This window comes from Protopterus annectens, chromosome 15.part0 (assembly GCF_019279795.1).
Source record: "Protopterus annectens isolate FY-2018-M chromosome 15.part0, PAN1.0, whole genome shotgun sequence".
Lineage (NCBI taxonomy): Eukaryota > Metazoa > Chordata > Ceratodontiformes > Protopteridae > Protopterus > Protopterus annectens.
Genome location: NC_056749.1, coordinates 164,803,595 through 164,825,047, shown reverse-complemented (window position 1 = coordinate 164,825,047; position 21,453 = coordinate 164,803,595). Strand labels below are relative to the sequence as shown.

Below are 21,453 nucleotides of genomic sequence, written 5' to 3'. Positions count from 1 at the left end.
GGCAATAGACAGAGAATTAGTGGGTTTAGAGAATGAGAGAGATGTAGTTTTGTTTTGTATTTTGTGTGTAATGGTTTCATTATGATGTGGGCCTGGATTAGGATGAATATCCCCATCCACTAGAAGGTGGAGGAGTACGAAATATTTTTGTTGTGGAAGTTTATAGGAGTAGTCAAATATTTTCCTGGTTCTAGGTTTCTTGAATTTGAAGTGTGCTAGTCTATGGTATTTGGCTAATATTAGTTGGCATGTATGGTTGGGTTTAAGAAGGTAAGAGATAAATGTGTTGTAGAGGTAGAGGTGTATTTTGAAGGAATTGAAAGAGAAGAATTAAGTGGATGTTCATAAGAAGTTAAGAGGTAAGTAGATATAAGAGAAGATATAAGTAGCAGACAAATAAGTGTTTTAAGTTGTGGATGTATGGATGATATAGGCATATTACATTATATTAAATTCTGAGCATATCAAAATAATTCTGTCTTGGTTTGTGATTTGTTGTGGAGTTGACTGGTAAGAGAAGTTTTATTTATTTTTACTGTTAAAAGGAGGTGCAACTGCGAGCTACTGCATGCAAAGAAATTACAACTTCTGTCTGGCTGGCAGACCTTGTATGGTCAGAACAACTTTATTGTATTTTATTATTTAGTTGGATATTGCTGGTATAATTTTTGCCATAGAAGGTGATTTAAGTTCCTTTGAATTATTTGCTACTGAATGTAATTTTTTTCCTTTGCAATATTTTATTCAATTAAAGATGAATACGGATGCCTTAAATCAGTATGCAATTAACGATTTGCTAAAGCACAAGTATCTTGTACAGCGTAATAAATGCTATGCATATTTAAAGGTAACAGCTGATAACACTGGTGATCTTTGTTCCTCGTGTCAAAAGTTGGATGATTTGCTTACCATTGTTAGAAGCAAATCTCGACTTAATGATAATGATGGTACATGTGCAATTGGCATGGCGTGGAGAACTGTTGTATCATATATTAATGACTGGACTGATGAACAAAATAATGTTAGACATAGAACAAATAGAACAGATTTAGGAAATGATGCATCTGTTTTATGCAAAGAACATTCAACTCCTATGAAACATGATGAGGCCCCTGAGAACTATGGAATTGTGGATGCAAGTACTCAGCAATCTGAGGATCTGGTTTGTTTAGAAGGAAACAAAAAAAAGAAAGAAAGGAAGTTCTCAACAAATAACAAGGAAGAAAAAGAAACTGCCTAATGACTGTAAAGGAAAGAGAATCCGTAGTAAAAAGGATTCTGCTTTGTTATGTAAGAAACTGGTGACCGAGAATGAAGATATCTATCAGAAAACCCTCAGTCTACAGGAAAAGGCATCACCTTTCCAATGGAAAAGGTAGAAAAAAAGAGGCAAAGGGCAGGTGAAAAGGAAGAAATCAAATCTGAACGTGGAAGGATTGAAGAACATTACTGTATGAAAAAAGAAGAGAAAATCAGATGTTAACTACATGGCTCAAGCTGTAGATTTACAATGCCAGCTGGATGAGAATTTAATAAGCAATGAAAACAGTGGAATTAATAAGACTAATAGTGATAAAGATCTATCCTTCATAACTGATAGAGCAGAATTGACTGTATTAGAAGCTGAAGATTCTTCAGAGATGGTCAGCAAAGATATTCCTGTAATTGGAGATTCAGTTATTAGAGGAACTGATACTTACATTTGCAGAGATGATAATGAACATTGAGTAGTGTTATGCTTGCCAGGAGCAAAAATAGAAAATGTGAAACAAGCCTTGGAACACCTTCATTTAAGGAAGTATGGATCTGTTTTTATTCATGTTGGTACAAATGATGTCACCAACAAAGATTCTCTGACTGTTAGTCGGGAACTGACAGCCCTCCGAGATAGTATAGCTTGTGCTATTGTTAGGACATATTTTTCACAAATCACCTATAGAAAGGATAGTCAGGTCACTGTGAATGAAAATATTTTTTGGATACACACATACATGGAAAAAATGTCCTGTTTTAAAAAATGGAAATGTGTAGAGCATCCAAGACTTCTTTTGGGCACACGTGTTTAGACAGGATAGTGTGCATTTGTCTAGATCAGGGAAGAGAATTTTTACAGCAAATATTTGACAAACACCTGTCCCACTTTGTGAGGGACAGTCCCTCTTTAGGCAGTTGTGTCCTGCAAAAAAATTATAAAAATGGCAAACATCCTGAGATTTTAGGGCAAATTTATTTCCTATATTTTATATATAATAGTTGCATAAAACAGTTATTCTATATCTGAAACACCTAAATGTTATAAGAAACAGATTAAGCAACTAAAATGCTACAAGAATAAGCTTTTGTTTAGGCAAAAATGTGAAGTTCTGGCCTTTGTACCTGCAGTGGGTATGTTTTGGCCTGTAAAATATGACGTTTGTACCAAAAATGTCCCATTTTGGGCATTTGAAAAGGTGGCAACCCTACACTACCCAAGATTTTTGCCAGGTTAAAAATGTAACAGTTCACAGACAGCAACATTTGATGCATCTCTGATGGTTGTTAATGCTAGGAGCTTTAATAATAAAGTTTTTTATTAGAAAATTTGCTATGTTCCCACAAGATTGATGTTGTTATAGTTTGTGAAACATGGTTAAAGAACAATGACTGGAAACCAGTTCTGTCAGGGTATAAATGTTTTTACTGTAACAGACATTCTAACAAAAATCAGGTGGAGGTGTTATGATAGGGATTAAAGATAGCTATGAGACTTGTGATTATTACATGTTCAATGATAATACCAATACTATAGACTGTGTGACTGTGACAATAAAGACAACCCTGGAACATATAACAATTGGAGTGTACAGACCACCAAAGTCAAGTGCAGATGACCTAGAGGAATTCATACATTTCTTACATGAAACACAGGAGGGAAGAATATTAGCTGGGGACTTAAATTTACCAGAAATAGACTGGAATAATATTGATTCAACAATGTTAGTAAAGAAATTATTCACAGAGTATATTCAGGAACAACAATTGCATCAGATTGTACAAAAACCTACCAGGGGACGGAATATATGAGATATTGTGTTCCCAAAGAAATTACTTTAACTTCAAGTCAAGTTTTACCACCATTGATGTGCAGTGATCATGGGGTCATAAAGGTTAATTTGTTGCTAGATAATTCTGCCAAACTGAAATCTAAGCCAATGCACAGAAGGTTAATTACAGATTATAGGGAAGCAAAAAAGTTACTATATAAAACTAACTGGTGTGAGGTGTTCAGTGGAAAAACTGCAGATGGAATGTGAAAAGTTTTGAAAGAGAAATTGAGTGCCAAAAGTCAAAAAAATGTTTAACATCAGGATCTAGGCACGCAACATCAGGGTGGGTATATTTCCATGGGTATATTTCCTACAGGTTACGGCATACTAAGAGTAGACTGGCTAAACAAGAAAGGAGACGGTGTAGCTATAATATTTAAACAGCATCTAAACATCCAGATCTTAAAATCATCAGCATCACAAATAGGCAATGAAGAAATAATATATACCAAGCTCAAAATAAACCAAAACAAAAACATCAACATAATTGGATGCTACTTCCCACCTGGCTAAAACATCCCTCCACTAGAAACCCTCCTCAGCTGGTCTACCCACCATCTCCCCCAAGAAACTATCATTTTAGGTGATTTCAATATTGACTGGCAATCCTGTTCTGGCAACCATCCAACCCATCATGTAAACCTTCATGGCTTCACCCAACTAGTCCAGTCGCCAACCAGCATAAATAAGAACTCCAGCAAGCACACTACCCTGGATTGGATACTAGTCAGTAAGAGCCCCCAGTCATATATAACAGGCTGCTTATCAGTCAGCCTCAGTGATCACTCCCCAACATTCCTACTCAAAAAATACCTATACCAAGCTAAACCTGTCATCTACCGTCAAATACGTAAAAAACTAAACTTTAACTCACTCACATTCATCTCATCCCTCAAAGAATGTAACTGACATCCTCTAAAGTACCTCAGTCTTGAGACGCAGTTGAATTTTTTAATACTACCTTCCTGAGCATCCTTAATTACCACGCCCCCATAAGACTTTCCAGAACTAAAGCACAACCTTCCCCATGGCTACAGAAAACCACTATGTCAGAAATGAAAAACCGGGATAAAGCCTGGGAGCACTGGTGCAAAACCAAAACCCCCTCAACTAGACAGAAATTCCTAGAACTACGCAAGAGAGACAAAAAGCTAATAAAACAAGACAAATTCCAATACTACCAGTCTGCCCTAGACTCCTCCCAACACAGCCCCAAACAATTTTGGTCCTCCATAAACTCCATCCTCCGCCCAGGTAAAGTCAGTACCCCTCCTCCTAACATCCCTCACTCCTCAGAAAATATTGCTACCTCATTCAACACACACTTCACACAAACCATACTATCACTAGCTAAACAACACAACCCCCCTCCCCTCCAACCCACACCTTCAACTAGTAATCTCCCCTCTGCCTTCTCTTTTTCTCCTGTACCTACCTCCAGCATAAAAAAAAACTCTTAACTAAACTTAAGCCCAGCAAATTATCAGCAGACAACCTCCCAAGTGAATACCTACAAATCGCAGCTGATGCTCTGGCCTATCCAGTATCCATCTTGATTAACCGATCTCTGTCAGAAAGTTACATTCCCACACTGTGGAAAGTATCACATATAATTCCCCTCCACAAAGGCAGACCCTCCACAGAACTAACCAATTACCGCCCCATAGCTATTTTCTCTCCACTCTCCAAAATAATAGAGAGATGCATACACTCTCAGATCTCAGACTACCTCCTTACTAACAACCTCCTTTCCAATACTCAGCATGGTTTCCGACCAAACCATAGCACCACCACTGCCTTACTCTCCTTTACTAACACTATCCTTCAGCATAAAAGCAATGGCTATCTCTCCTCTGCTACTTTCCTAGACCTATCTAAAGCATTTGACATGGTCCCACACAAACAACTTATCTCTGTCCTCAATAACCTATCCTTCTCTCAATCGGTCACCAACTGGTTTCAGAGTTACCTGTCTGACCGCCAACAATCCGTTGTATGGCAGAATGGCATATCTCCTCAACTACCTGTCTCCATAGGATCCATCCTTGGACCCCTACTCTTCTCTGTTTTCACCAATAATCTGGCCTCTGCCACCAAACATGGTACACGCATACAATACGCAGATGACTCAACCATCATCTGCTCAGCCCAGTCCCTACCCAAACTGCAAAAAGTCACACAGTAAGCCTTTTCCTCTGTTGAAACTTGGTTATCCAATGCCCAATTAATACTCAACCCAAACAAAACTAAACTACTCATCTTCCAACCCACCAAACATACTCAAAACAACTCTCACTTTAACATCACAGCAAAGACAACACCACTAAATACCTAACTGAACACATCAAATTGCTAGGAGTGGAAATAGACAATAAACTAAAGATTTCAATAGCAAATTCCCACCTTATCTCCACCCTACTTTATGCCTCTCCAATATATACCAACCTAAGGCAATGCGATCTAAACAAGCTAGAGACCTGCTACAACAAAATCGCCAAATTCACCACAGGGGCATCCTACCGTAGTCACCACTGTCTCTCACTTGCTGAACTGGGCTGGCTTAAACTCCCTCACCTCCTTCAATGGTATCAACTCTCACTCGCCCACAAACTAGTAAATCATCCACTAAATGTCCCATCCCTCCAGAATCTACTCCAACCCTATCGCACCACCAGACCACTAAGATCCAGCAACAAAAATCACTTGCAGATCACCAAAACCAATAACTCTGCTGGTGAAGCACTATTCTCTTGCACCATAGCCAAATTATGGAACTCCCTCCCACCCACAATTACCTCATGCACCCACTTCAAAACTTTACTATAAGCGCACCTAAAAATATGCTGGCTATGCCCTTGCAACTCCCACTCTAAAATCACCCACCCCATCCAACCACTACCTTTCTTTCCACTCCACTAACTACCTTGATTATAGCAAGCTCAGATGCTCATAATCCTAATACTTATTATACAGCAGGAACTTCTTATTGTAACATTTGTTAATGTCTGTTATGTACTTCACAGATAAAGATTCTAGTTGTCTACTGATGTACTATGTTCTTCATCTGTAAATATGTTGCAAGTAATTGCTATGTTATATTGTTAATCGCTATGTAATCCAATGTAACTGCTGTCTGTTTATTTAACTGTGGAGCTTTTCTCCCCGGGCCTCTGCTGAAAATGGACCTACGTCCAGTTGGACACTCCTGATCAATAAATAAATGAATAAATAAATAAGAACAAGATACCTGATTAAGGTGAGAGACAAAAAATATAAGAAATGGAAGAGAGGTTGAACTAGAACTTTGAAAACTGAAATAAACGAGCTGGACAAACAGATTAAGCATAGTGTTAGACAAGATCAAGAAAAATTTGAAGAAAATTTATATAAAGATATTGAGCATAATAGGAAACCTTTTTATAGATACATAAGATGTGGAAGGAGTAAAGATGCACAAATTGAAAAACTGTGTGCAGATTCTAAAATTTATTCTCAGACACAACACATTATAGATACATTTACAAAATCTTATGCAAAGCAGTTTGGCTCCACAAAAGGGGTAGCAAGTTGTCCTAGTGGCATCCAGGTAACTCCAGATACTGGAATCAAATTAGATTATATTGAAAAAGAACTGTGCAAACTGGATCCAAACCAAGTGCAGGGAGGAGACGGAATAAGTATCAATGACCTGAGAACCCTTCAACAAGAACTTACAGTACCATTACATCTATTATTCACTAGGTCATTTAAATATGGGAGATTCCTCATGATTGGAAACTTCCACTGCCATTACATCTATTATTCACTAGGTCATATAAATATGGGAGATTCCTCAGGACTGGAGACATGCACTTATTAAACCTGTCTTTAAGGGAAAGGGGAGGAGGACAAACCCAGAATCATATAGACCCTTAAGTCTACTTTCATGTTGTGGAAAAATAATGGAGAAGGTAATACTGGATAAGTTATTGTCAGAACTGGATAGGTTGGGACTTGAAACCATATATCAACATGCATATGTTGAAAATAGATCTATTACCACCTGTAACATGAGGTTCTATAACAATATAACAGCAGCTATGAATGAAAAATTGTGCTGTGATGTGATTTGTATAGATTTAACTTCAGCATTTGACAGGGCATGCACAAAACACTGATCAATAAATTAGTACAACTAGGTATTGATGTACTATTGAGAAGATGGATAACTGCATGGCTTACAAATAGGACATGGCAAATATCACACACCAACTGGACAAGTGAAATCCTTTGTTACAGTCAAGGTGTCCCACAGGGTTCTGTACTAGGCCCTTATTTGTTTAGATTGCATCTTTCAGACCTTACGTTTTCATCTGAGGTGTTCTACAGTCTATATGCTGATGACCTGAAATTGGGTAAACTGATTACACGTGTTACAGATAAGGCATGTCTGCAAAATAATGACTAAATTGACCATTTGGGCACAGGAGAATAATATGTTGATAAATACATCAAAAACTAAGCATATCAGATTTGGGAGACATAAACTGAAAGGCGAATATTTAATACAGCACACACTGATTGAAACTGTAAACTCATTTAAGGACCTGGGTTTATGGGTAGATTCAGCTATGAGTTTTTCTAATCATATCAACCAATTGGCAAATGATAGTTATAAAACTATAGGTTGTATAAAAAGATTTATAAAGTCTATGAAATCAAACATAATGTAGTCATTGTTTGTTAGTTACATTAGACCCAAACTTGAGTATGGAATAACAATATGGAAACCCTATAGGAAAACAAGCATGAATAAACTGGAAAGAGTGCAGCGGACATATACTAAGGGCATCCATGGATGTGAAAATCCAAGTTATTATAAAAGACTAAAATATCTGAACTTGTACAGTGTCTCTTACAGATATTTAAGAGGAGATCTTGTTCAGGTATATAGGGCATTTAGGGACAACTACCTCTGGGAATGTTTGGGGTTATCAAAAAGTACTAGAGAATCATTAGATAACCTATGTAGAAGATTCTAAAGGAATGAGAAGTGTACTAATTGGTTCTCTGACAGAGTAGCCGATGCTTGAAACAGACTACCAAATTACATTAAAGCAAGTACTAGTTTAGATATTTTTAAGAACAGCCTGGACATTTATTATGGGAACAAATGTTTTGGCATATTAGCAAGCTAGAAGGGCTTTAATGCCTGTGCTTGAAACATTTGTATGTATGTATATAATACACTGTAAAAGAGCTGTGAATCCTTAGAATGTGAATAGCTTTGCCCCAGAGTGTGTTAAATAACAAAATATGAGATGATATCTTGTTATGGGTGATTTTATTTGACAAGACAACTTTCAAATGTCACAGACAAAATTATGTAAAAACAAGAGAGGCAAGCTATTATAGTATTATGAGACTTCATTCAGTCTCGACGTGGTGTGCACTGATGGAGCTGACTAGCACACAAATACGGGCCTATATTATATTTTCAAAAGTTTCAAACATCGAACACCATATGGTCAACACCATATGAGCGATGTTTGAAATTTTGAAAATATAATAAAAAATAAAAATAAAAAACTATATTTACCTAAACGCTGTAGGCAGGGGGTGCAGCCCTCCAAACTCCCGCTACTTAAATATTCCTACTCTGATTGCACTGCATTGAAGTAAAGGGAAAATATTCCCAATGGCGATTTCTATGTTATGTGCATGATGTTTCTGCCAATCAGGTTCGCTCGATATGTGTTCGCCATTTACAATTTTCGATCATGCGATAGGAACCCCACAAATACCACGTGGGGAAGAGGTTGTTAGTTCAGGCCTTTTTTAGTATGTGGAAGTATGGGGAAACATTCTTTTGGGAGGAGATGCACTCTCTAGATGGCAATAATATGCTTAGAATGTGGTTGTCCTTTAAGTTCGTTTGCAGGTTTGACAGAATCGACTTATTCTATAGATGTTGTATCAAGTGTAGTGTTAGATACTGTTAGGAGTTGTATCAAGTGTAGTGTTAGATACTGTTAGTTGTTGTATCAAGTGTAATGTTAGATACTGTTAGAAGTTGTATCAAGTGTCGTGTTAGATACTGTTAGGAGTTGTATCAAGTGTAATGTTAGATACTGTTAAAAGTTGTATCAAGTGTAGTGTTAGATACTGTTAGGAGTTGTATCAAGTGCAGTGTTAGATACTGTTAAAAGTTGTATCAAGTGTAGTGTTAGATACTGTTAGGAGTTGTATCAAGTGTAGTGTTAGATACTGTTAGGAGTTGTATCAAGTGTAATGTTAGATACTGTTAGAAGTTGTATCAAGTGTAGTGTTAGATACTGTTAGAAGTTGTATCAAGTGTAGTGTTAGATACTGTTAGGAGTTGTATCAAGTGTAATGTTAGATACTGTTAGAAGTTGTATCAAGTGTAGTGTTAGATACTGTTAAAAGTTGTATCAAGTGTAGTGTTAGATACGGTTAGGAGTTGTATCAAGTGTAATGTTAGATACTGTTAAAAGTTGTATCAAGTGTAGTGTTAGATACTGTTAGGAGTTGTATCAAGTGTAATGTTAGATACTGTTAGAAGTTGTATCAAGTGTAGTGTTAGATACTGTTAGTTGTTGTATCAAGTGTAGTGTTAGATACTGTTAGGAGTTGTATCAAGTGTAGTGTTAGATACTGTTAGGAGTTGTATCAAGTGTAGTGTTAGATACTGTTAGGAGTTGTATCAAGTGTAGTGCTAGACAGATACTGTTAGGAGTTGTAGTCGCATCAGAGAATAGCATCACTTGGCAGTTGCAGGGAATGAAAGAGAAAGTTAAAGGGAGAAAATCATAGATATTTATTTTAGTGGGGCTCAGGTGCAGTTCCATATTGTTTAAAAAATGACTGGAGTGAGTGAAATTATGTTTACAAGTAAGGTGCAGACAGACTCAGGAGAATCTTTTGAATGGTGGAAGACAATCTGCATATTGGATATATCTGGCCTTGTTAACATGGAGGAACTTATCAGTTACAGACAGCGTGTAAAGGAATGGGCCAAGCCTAGTCAATCCGTGGGAAACTACAATGCCCACTTTGAACTGTGGTAAAAATTGTGCTGCTCTATTTTATAGCCAGTCACCTAAAGATTAATGTATATGCAAACTAAGCAAGAGCGCCAAGAGAAGAAAAGTCTGTTTTAGGGTTTGCAAATAACCTAGTTTGTGATACCGTATCAAATGCTTCCAGTAGATCCAAAGCTATCGTGTCAGTGAACTTACCAAGATGAAGCTCTTGTAAGATAAATTCAGAGAAGCTAGGCAGCGCAATACTTGTTCCAAAATGGAATCTAAATCCATGCTGCCTATCATAAAATTGGTTTCAGTTTAAGAAATACTTGAGAAATTGTTAATGTACACATTTTCCAAACTTTGATAGTCGGAGTTATAAAGCTATTGGTAAGCAGTTATTAAAAGAGCTAGAAAATCCACTCTTGTGTATGTGAACAACCAAAGATTATTTCCAATAATGTGGCACCTATACTTCCATGATGAATCTATTTATGAGTACTGTGACATGGTAGCAATAGAAAGAGCCATTAACTGAAGTGAAGGCAGGTGGGACTCAGTAGCAGGTGAGCCAGGATTAAGCTTGCTACTTCATTTGTGAAGTTTGCTCATTGAAGACAGTCTGATTGTTTTTGGGGATAAGTTGGGATTGGGTTGTGATTAGAAGAATATATTTTTGCATGAAATATTGGGAATGACTGATAATGTTTTTTCTTCAGATACTGATGCATTATCTTGCTTTTGAAAGAGAAGTGCGTTGGTGAGCTTAATTAGATTGCCTTCCAGAATGCGGGATACTGAATGCGTTGCTTCAGATGGCCGAAGTAGTAGGATCAAAAGTAGTAAAAGGTGAAAATTATATACTTTTAGTTTATTCTGTGCTGCATTGTAGTTGCCCAAGTCCAAAACAAGTTTACTTGTATGATACAAATCTCAAACGAGGTCCCTAGGGGGCAAAAGACTTTTTATATCCAGAATGATACAAGGAGGGGTATGAGAACTTGTGTGTTTTTGTCTAGAGAGGTGCACATGTGATTTTTAAGAAACTGTGATTAAGATCAGGCATCATCCAGAGGGAATGGAGGCTGCTAGTTAGCATTACATAACGATTTGCTAAGAAGAGACATATCACCCTTACTTAAATGTTTTTGAAGAAATTATGAGAGTTCTCCACTACACAGTAAGACTTCCTGTGCTGCACCTTATGAAGCCTTATTTTTCATTATTATGTCAGAGATAGGGGACTTGATCATAGGTTCATAGATTAGTACTAGGCTAACTGCCCTGTAGGCCACTTTAAGCCTAGCCGATTACCCCATGTGAGAATCAAACCCTGCACCTTGTGTCTATAAGGTAAACACTTCAACCCTTATGCCAACCTCTCACCCTTTGCACAAAGTTATACCGGCAATACAAAAATTTCAAGTGACAGTACCATTTGCACTACACAGTAGTAGCATACAGTAAGAAATAAAAAATTCAATACTCTGCATATAGTAGTCATAGATATATACTAAATACATTGTCACATACAGCAAATATGAGTATCCAGAAGAAATTCTGTTAATATGCATTCCATCTGATATTAGCGGGGCTAGCAGATCTCTGTGAGGTGGCTTTGAGATGGATGAGAGTAAAACAAATGTTCTCCCTACTTTACAGGCACTGAACTCTCAGACATTGGGGATATTCAGAAAGAATGATAATCTGACTATGCAGTGGTAAACAGCATGATCAAGGTTGTGTGGCACAGCTTAAAAAGGATTAGGCATGCATAATAGCTGATACAGTGTGGACAAAGAGTGCTGTATGATAAAGGTCCACAATCATGAAAATGGTAGTCACTGTGCAAGTGAACAGATCACGCTACAAGTAGTCATATGACCTGAGACAGTTAGCAAGCAGGTTATAAGTTGGATGCAATGTGAGTTCACATGTTCATAGGTAGGTACTAGGCTATTGGCCCTAGGGCCTATATAAGCCTAGCCAAAGGTACCCTGGCTTTCGCCACCCAAGAAAATTATTTTCCTGTGCCACTGTCGAGCAGAGCCACAGAAGTGATCCCTGGGGTGAATTTCCTATCTCCCATCCAATCATCAAGATTTTTCATGAAGAGTGCTAATGAGGAGCTTTGTTTGATATAGATAGGTAGTTTGTTCCAGAGTATGGGAAGTCTCTGGGACAGGAATCTATCCCTCCAGCATGTTCTGTTTATTGTGGTGACAAGGTTTAGGGTCCCTAGAGCGTGTAGCTCGTAGGGATTGGGATTTCTTTAAGTGGAGCATGTCTAAAAGCTCTGGATTTGACATAGCTTTATGTGTTAGGCAGAGATCGCCTCTGAGTAGGCGATATGCGACGGAGTAAAGCTGCAGTTTTTTGAGACAGTCTGCATAGGGCATCTGTTTGAGGCCGGTAATCTTCTTTGTGAGGTATTTCTGTGGCCTTTCCAATTGTTGTAGATGTCTTGTGAGGTACATGGGTCTAATGAGTGATGAGTAGAGGGGCACAATGACCACTTTTTTCCTGGATGAGAAACCTTTTGTGATGTGTGCCACGTAGAAGGATTTTCTGACTACTGTGGTGATGTGATTATCACAGGAGAGCCTACTGTCCACCTGTGTCCCAAGGTCTCTTATCACACTTTCATTGTTAAGTAGACTACCGCCTAAGTGGTCGTTCATGGGTACAAAGTTTTTACCAAAAGGGATGACAATGCACTTTTTGGCATTGAGCTTGAGACCATGGCTTTGACACCAGGCATCTGTCTCCGCGAGGCCCTTTTGTAGGATGTCCAGATCTTTTGGAGTTTTGATTATGGCTCCTAGTTTGCAGTCATCTGCGAACTTCGTTAACCAAAGACCTTCTGTGTTGGCCTGTACTTCAGAGAAGTAGATACCAAACAGGAGAGGACCCAGAACTGAACCCTGTGGTACTCCACTTGTCACTGGTCTAAAGTTGGATTTGGAGTCTGCTACTTTCACAGTGTGGGGAGCCAGTTGGCAACCCATCTTGTGACATAGGGATTTATACCTAGTTTAGTGAGTTTATCTATAATTCCAGAGTGGGGGATGGAGTTGAAAGCTTTGGCAAGATCTAGATAGGCTGTGTGAACCATCTTACCCTCATCTACGGCTTTGGTGACTGCTTCAAAGAAGTCTATCAGGTTTAGGAGACATGATCTACCTTTTACAAACCTGAACTGGGTGGGGTCCTGAGTTTGGAAATTACCAGTGTCATTGTTTATAAGTTCCATGATGATACGTTCCATAGCTTTGCAGACCAGGCTCGTTAGGATAATGGGGCGGTAGTTTCCGGGGTCTGTGGTGGCTCCCTCTTTGTGGAGTGGGATAACTGTCGCTGTGTGCCATTCAGTGGGCACATAGCCTGAGGTGAGGCTATGATTGAACATGGTACTTAGGTGGGGTGCCAGTTCATTCTGTAGTTCATGTAGAACACAGCCTGGGATGTTGTCAGGTCCCATGGATGCTGTGTTCTTGGCTTTGGATAGTGTATTTTTTACCTGTGCAGCCATGATTACAGGAACTTTGCATTCTTCTGGTATAGAGACGGGCCCTTTAGTGGATGACAGGGGGTTAAAGTTAGCACTGAACCTATCTGCCAGGATGTTGGCACTATCAGTTGGTTCTGTATATTTAGTGCCATTGTGCTGCAACTCAGAGCAGATCTGAGTGTTGCCATTGAGATTCTTGACATAGCTATAGAATGCTTTGTGGTTGTCAGAGTCAGTGGTAATTTTGTTTTCATAACTAGCTTTGAAGGATTTTATGAGGGATCTCAGATTCTTACTGAGGCTGACCAGGGAGTTTCTCCAACCATGGGATGTTACTCTTTTTTGCAACAGTTTCTTTCTTCTGTTGCAGAGTTTGTTTATGGCAGGGGACCACCAGATTGGCTTCCTTTTTTGGAGGATAGCATCTTGGTTCTGTTAGGGATTGCACGATCCATGCACTCGTGCAAGTGCTTATAAAGTGCATTTGTGTAGGATTCAGCAGGCATACCTCTATTTTCCGTCAGCATGGGTGTTGTGAAGTTTGCCACTTCTGTCTTAAGAAGCATGAAGTTGGCTTTGGAGAAATTTTTTAATGTGGTTTCCCTAATGGGGGGTGGGGGTGGATGTCTAGGGTGATTAGCTTGTGGTCGGATCTGACCAACGAGGAATTGACCTCTGGTGTGGAGCACCCAATAACCAGGTCTAGGATATTGCTGCCCCTAGTGAGGGTGTGGCTAAGTTGATCCAAGGCACTGGAATTTATGAATTCCAGAAAACGTTGAGCACAAGAGTTGGTACATGAGTAGTTTTCCCAGTTAATGGTAGGGTAGTTGAAATCGCCCATTATTAGGGTGTTAGGTTGTACCCTAATATTTTCCAGTGTATCAAGAAATGAGGAGTGGGAATCCTGGGGCATGGTGGGGGATCTGTAGCAAGCTACAATTTGGATTGCGGTCTTGTTTTTGGCATTGTTTGGTTTCAGTCAAGTCTGTGAAGTTATCAAGAGGTGTGTGACTGGAATTTCTAATTAATGGATACAATGTCTGTCAAGATAGTGATATGGTTTATCTAGACTGCTGAAATAGTATTAAATAGGCTAAGCATGCTATACTGGTAATATTTCATCTATTACTACTCAGAAAGAGCTGCGGACTTAAGAGACAAAAGAAACAATTTCATCCACATCACAGTCAAAGACTAATATATGTGTGTGTGTGTGGATGTGTATATATATATATATATATGTATGTGTGTGTGTGTGTGTGTGTGTGTGTGTATATATATATATATATATATATATATATTATATACACTGTGCAAGAAAGATGCAGACAAGCTAGAGTCTTCACTGTATAATACACCTTAAACCTCCTGTTTGTAGAACCATTGGCTATAATACAGTCTTCATTGTGTAATACCTTAAACCTCCTGTTGTGTAGGCCCATGAGTTATAATAGTCTCTTCACTGTGTAATACTTTAAACCTCCTGTTGTGTAGGTCAGAGGGTTATAATAGAGTATTCACTGTATAATACCTTACACCTCCTGTTATGGAGGTTCATGGGGTTTAATAGAGTCTTCACTGTATAATACCTTAAACATCCTGTTGTGTAGGCCCATGGGTTATAAAAGTGTCTTCACTGTGTAATACTTTAAACCTCCTGTTGTGTAGGCCCAAAGGTTGTAATGGAGTTTTCACTGTATAATACCTTAAACCTCCTGTTATGGAGGTTCATGGGTTATAATAGTCTCTTCACTGTGTAATACCTTAAACCTCCTGTTGTGTAGGTCCAAAGGTTATAATGGAGTCTTCACTGTAAAATACCGTAAATCTCCTGTTGTGGAGGCCCAAGGGTTATAATAGAGCCTTCACTGTGCAATACCATAAACCTCCTGTTGTGGAGGCCCATGGGTTATAATAGAGCCTTCACTGTGTAATACCGTAAACCTCCTGTTGTGGAGGCCCATGGGTTATAATAGAGTCTTCACTGTGTAATACCTTATACCTCCTGTTGTAGAGGGCCATGAGTTTTAATAGTCTTGTCACTGTATAATACAGTAAACCTCCTGTTGTGTAGGTCCAAAGGTTATAAGTCTCTTCACTGTATAATTCCTTAAACCTCCTGTTCTGTAGTTCCATAGGTTATAATAGTCTTCACTGTGCAATACCTAAACCTCCTGTTGTGGAGGGCCATGGGTTACTAAAGAGCCTTCACTGTATAATACCTTAAACCTCCTGCTGTGGAGGCTCATGGGTTATAACAGAGCCTTCACTGTGTAATACCTTAAACCTCCTGTTACTGAGGTTCATGGGTTATATTAGAGTCTTCACTGTGTAATACCTTAAACCTCCTTTTGTGTAGGTCCAAAGGTTATAATAGAGTATTCACTGTATAATACCATAAACCTCTTGTTGTGGAGGCCCATGGGTTATAATAGAGCCTTCACTGTGTAATACCTTAAACCTTCTGTTGTGTAGGCCCATGGGTTATAATAGAGCCTTCATTGTATAATACCTTAAACCTCTAACAGACTCTACACAGGAGGTTTAATACTTATTAAATATTTGGTACTTAATATACTGTAATATGTTAGACGTCATGTAAGGACTCTAGATAGGATGTTTTAAGGTATTACACAGCAAAGACTCTACCATAATGGTTAAATGTGTTTATATTGTAGACACATGGTACAGGGTTTGATTCTTACCTTTGGGTTGGAAAGTTTGGCTAGGCTTAAAATGGTCTCCAAGGACAGATAGCCTGGTACTAATCTACGAACCTATGTAGCCTTCACTACATGAGGTTTAAGGAATTACACAGTGAAGCTTGCCTGGGTCTTTCTTGCAATTTTTACTGAATGGTTTGTCTGTGTGACTTATTTTAATACAGACAGCTACATATAGATATATGGAAAAATGGGAGCCTAGCTTTTCAGCAAACCTAGTTGTTGATCACACACATCAACAACAAATAGTTGAAATGGAAACTCATTAATCCACAAAGGTTAGCATAAAGTCAAGCCCACCTGCACCCTTTAAGTCCCCTGCTAAATATATATACTAACTCAAAGATTGCAGCACAGTGGGGAAAGTCTATATTCCATATCTCTACTGTACCATTAGCTTGAAGTGAAAAAAGCTTGTACATTTTGATGTAATATGTATGCTGCATAGTCATGTTCAAGCTAATAGTCAGGTCCCTCTAATGAGGCCTGAATAAAATGAATGCTTCAGGCAGCCATCTTGTGTGGAAGTAATTTTTCATACATGGGATGTAACATTTTTGGTTGTTTTTCTACTGCTCTATGAAATGGCATGAATCATGACATTTCAGTACACAATGTAAGTCTGTGGAAAGTCTCCTGTTTCCATGAGAACAGTAGAGTTGCGGATAAACACTGACCTTTCTATTAAGGGGATTTGTATTTTTGTAGATGCACATTCTATGAATATGACCAGTGACTTAGTTCAAGCTAGTTTTCTGAAAGGATGTAAACACTTTTCCTACATGATTATCACACTGCAGAATGGTTGATAGAACAAAATAGATTAGATCCTCTTCTGTGCAGTGACAGATCACTGTTTGGATATCATGACTCTCTTGTTATTAACAGCCTCTGCGCTGAGTAATAAGTAAACATGTTTGTTTCCCATAGCAGAATGGAGTGTGATACCTTGTATTGCAAGGCAAGATACCATAAGTAACGGATTTGTTAAGAACAGCTTAATTTCAAGAATTAAGCATTCAAAAAGCATTTGAAGAATGCTCATGCTATTCATATCCGTTTCTTGAACCCAATCATATATTTTGCTTTAGTCCAAAATCTATATAAATAATGAAGAGTTTAGACTCGTATTTTTAATTTTACTCAGGATGTAAACTATATATAAAAATCTCACCAATAACAATCTTTGAGTCTTTTATAAATAAGAATTTAAACATATCAACAGCAGTTTAATAAAACGGTACTATGGACAAAATATTTTTTCTTCTTTAGCTTTCTAGAAGTCATTTTTCCTCAAGTTGTTCCTGAATTTTAGTGGAGAATGCTAAATAGTGTGTAGCAGCTTAGTAGTTAATATGTTTGTCTTCATAACCTTAATAAAAATACATAATAGTGTAGTGTATGTTATAATAGTTTGGTATCAACTGCAGTTACATTTTTGTTTTGTTTTTTTCTCTGCTATCCTTGCATTTTGTGTTTTTCATAGAATTGTGCTGTTTCTTACAAGGTATGCTGCTCCACTCCTGCATTCTCTATCTCAGTTACTTGGTAATCAGAATGTTTTAAAACTTCTGACCCAATTTTTCCCTCCTTTTCCTTTTTAATTCCAGTCCCCTCAGCAAGAGTTGCATCCTGTGTCTTGGCCAACCTCCAATCAACCCAAGGCTGTCTCGTTGCCCTGCACAGTGGAGACCCTGCGTTGGTGGAACACTAAAGTGCTTTCAGCTACACTAGTGTATGTTAGAGTTGTATTTAATCTGTCCTCCAAACTAAAGACTGTTTCCCCTTTCACTGTACGCATGCACACTACTGGTCCCCCCACCCCCATTTCTCTCATCCTATAGCACTTCTAAGTCAATTACTTAAAACTACTTTCTCTTGGAAAAAGTTTACCTATGTACCTGCAGCCCATACTTCTTTTGTTTTTCCCTGCAGAAGTGGTGGTCCTTTTCACCACTCTGTACTAGATTAGTAGCATAACATTTGTAGTTATTAGGTAAATACTGCACCACACTGACCTGGAATTAACTTAGCTTGGTTTTCCTGTTATCTTTTTAGCAGCTGGCTCAGTCCAGTTTTTCTGACTTTCAGCCTTGCATTACTTTGTGTCTATCCCTTCCCCCACCTTGAACCTGCACACCTCCCCTCCCACTCCTGCTTAATTACAGAGGTATCAAAAAGTCTGATGAAGAAAGGCACCATCTTTTGACTTGGCTTTTCTGCCTTGCTCCATAGGAATCCCCAGTAGTAGGCTTGCATGCAAGTAGCCCACTGCCCTCTAGGTGGCTCCATACTATTAGTGCATCCAATTGCCCCACCTGCCCACTAGGTGGCTCCATAATATTAGCTTTAGGGTCTCTAAATCCCTTTACCTCTTCTTCATTGAATCCCCCTAACACAGTTCTTAGTCATCTCTCTGTTATTGTTCTCTCTCACACTGTGGTCCCAGTATAACCATACAAATATTTCCTTATATCACTCTGCTATAATCTCACTTCCATCTTTTTTTAAGCCTCTTACCTTCTTATATATCTCAACACACTTACCTTCAGACTTTAGCACTCCACTGATTGTTCTCCTCGATCTTCTTCTGGCTCTATCCACTCTGTTCGCTCTGCGGGCACACTCCGCTCCCCTACCCTGCCCCCAATTCCCACCCCCAGGTGTCCTGCACTTATCACCTTGCCACTCCCACTCATCAGAATCAATCAGCATTAACCAATCACTCACAGGACCCAGCCCTATTACACCAACTCTCTCCAGTCTCTTACTATATGCTAATTATAAACACCCCAACTCTATTTTAAACCAGCATTACTCAAATACCCCTACAATGCCTCCACATACTTTTAATAAATCTTCAAACTCTAATCCTATTTAATTCCTAATACCCCCACTAATAATTCTCTATCTTCTCACAGCCTATGAATACCAACACCTCCCTGGCACCCACTACCCTAGAACCAAAACCAGTACTACTAATCAGCCAAATAATTCTAACCAACCACTACCCCACCTCTCATCAAACTCTTCTAATGCAAAAACTCAATATCCCATTCATGCTTCATATATTAATGCTAGAACTAAATACTACCACAAACTCTTATTAAAACTCCAGAAACCTGCTATTAGATTACTACCTAACCTCATAGTAGATGGTGGCATCCACCCTAACCCAGGCCCAACCCCACCTGTTACTATCAGCCCCACAAATAACACCCATACTAGCCTACAAAACTCAAATAATGCTCCCAACTCACTCATAGTGTGTCACCTAAACATTAGAAGCATAAACAAGAAAATTCACTACTTACATGCCCTCCTAGATGTCCACTCCCCTGATATACTATGCCTTACCGAGACCTGGCTCAAGCCTACTACTATTGATAAAGAGATTATACACTTAATCCAGACAGAAAAAAATGCTGTGTTCAACTAGGTGGGCACAAACTCTTTGTGCTCACCTAGTTGAACACAGCGTTTTTTTGTCTGGATTAAATTTATAATAAAAGCCTGTCATTCAGAGACTGCACTGCGTTCCCTCTGTGTTTAACGTTGTTACAGGGAAGATAGCGCAGTTGTAGAATTCAACGTTCACTCTGATTCTAAAGAGATTATACCCCCAGGGTACAATATATTAAGACTTGATTGCATCTCTAAGAAAGGAGGGGGTAGCCATCTTGTATAAATCCACTCTGGAGTATGCAAATCAAATATCTTAAATGCCTTGTTTACTAACAATGCAGAAATACTCATCACAAAGGTCCAACTCAACAAACGCAAATCTGTAAACATTGCATGTATCTATATTCCCCCAGGTGACAACACAAATACATTGGAGGGTATCCTCCAATGGCTGTCCACTAATTGCCCCCAGGAAACTATTATTCTTGGGGATGTTAATATCGACTGGAATACTTGCTCTTCAGACTTCCCCTCCACCCATATAAATTTGCATGGCTTCTCCCAGATGATATCTTCCCCACCTAGAATCATTAAGCCTAACAAAAAGGAAAGTATCCCAGACTGGATATTAATAAACAACCTACCCCAGATATATAAAACAGGCACCCTATGTGAGGACTTTAGTGATCACTTCCTGACCTATATAATCAGAAAAATAAATGACATCCCTCAACAATCTTCCTTTAAAATCATTAGAAGTTGTAAAACCTTTATTCAGACTAAATTTCAGAATGAACTTAACACATGTGACTGGTCTAACCTATGGCTACTTCAACTAGATGAAGCAGTCTCATACTTTAACTCTACATTTCTTGCTATCCTGGATAACCATGTTCCTCCATGCACTATCAGAACTAATAATAAAGTAGCACCATGGCTGTCCAATGATACAAGACAAAAAATTATTACAAAGTGTGGATCTCCTGGAGAACCACTAAGTCCCCAAAAGACCACCTTATATATAAACAGCTGAGAAATTATGCAAATAAGTCTATTATGCTAGACAAAAAGATTTACTACTGTAATCTGCAACAAAAGCAGCAAAATCAACCACAAAAATTATGGTCAGGCATAAACAAACTTCTGCAGCCAGGCCAATCAACTACCCCTACCCCCTTAACTACCCTCCAACAACCTCCTAAAATTGTTGCTAACACCTTTAACACTTTCTTTACAGAAACTGTGCAATCCCTAGCTAGTAAGCTATCTCCCTATACCCCAAGTACCACCAACCCCACACCTGATAATAAGATCCCCTTTAAGATTGATCCAGTATGAACATCTTTTATTAAGTCCCTACTTAAAAAATTGAAACAGACCAGCCTGTCAGCAGACCTACTACCTGCAGAATATCTCCAGAAAGCCTCTAATGAAATAGCATACCCCATATCAATTTTAATCAATAGAACTATCCATGAAGCTTATATCCCCCACATCTGGAAAATCTCCCACATTGTTCCTCTTCATAAAGGGGGAGATTCCACTGAACTTTCAAATTATAGGCCTATAGCCATTCTGTCTCCCTTGGCTAAAATAATGGAAAAATGTATCCACAAGCAATTTCTTGCCTATCTGAATAAAAACACTCTCCTAGCCCCCTCCCAGCATGGATTTAGACCTTGCCATAGTACAACCTCAGC

At 38.6% G+C, this 21,453-nt stretch overlaps 1 protein-coding gene across 1 annotated transcript in view; it reads right to left on the bottom strand.

Annotated features, from left to right (window-relative positions):
- TNMD (tenomodulin) overlaps nt 1-21,453 on the bottom strand; it is a 1,096,617-nt gene that overhangs the window by 914,576 nt on the left and 160,588 nt on the right. The gene's annotated exons all lie outside the window — the stretch shown is intronic.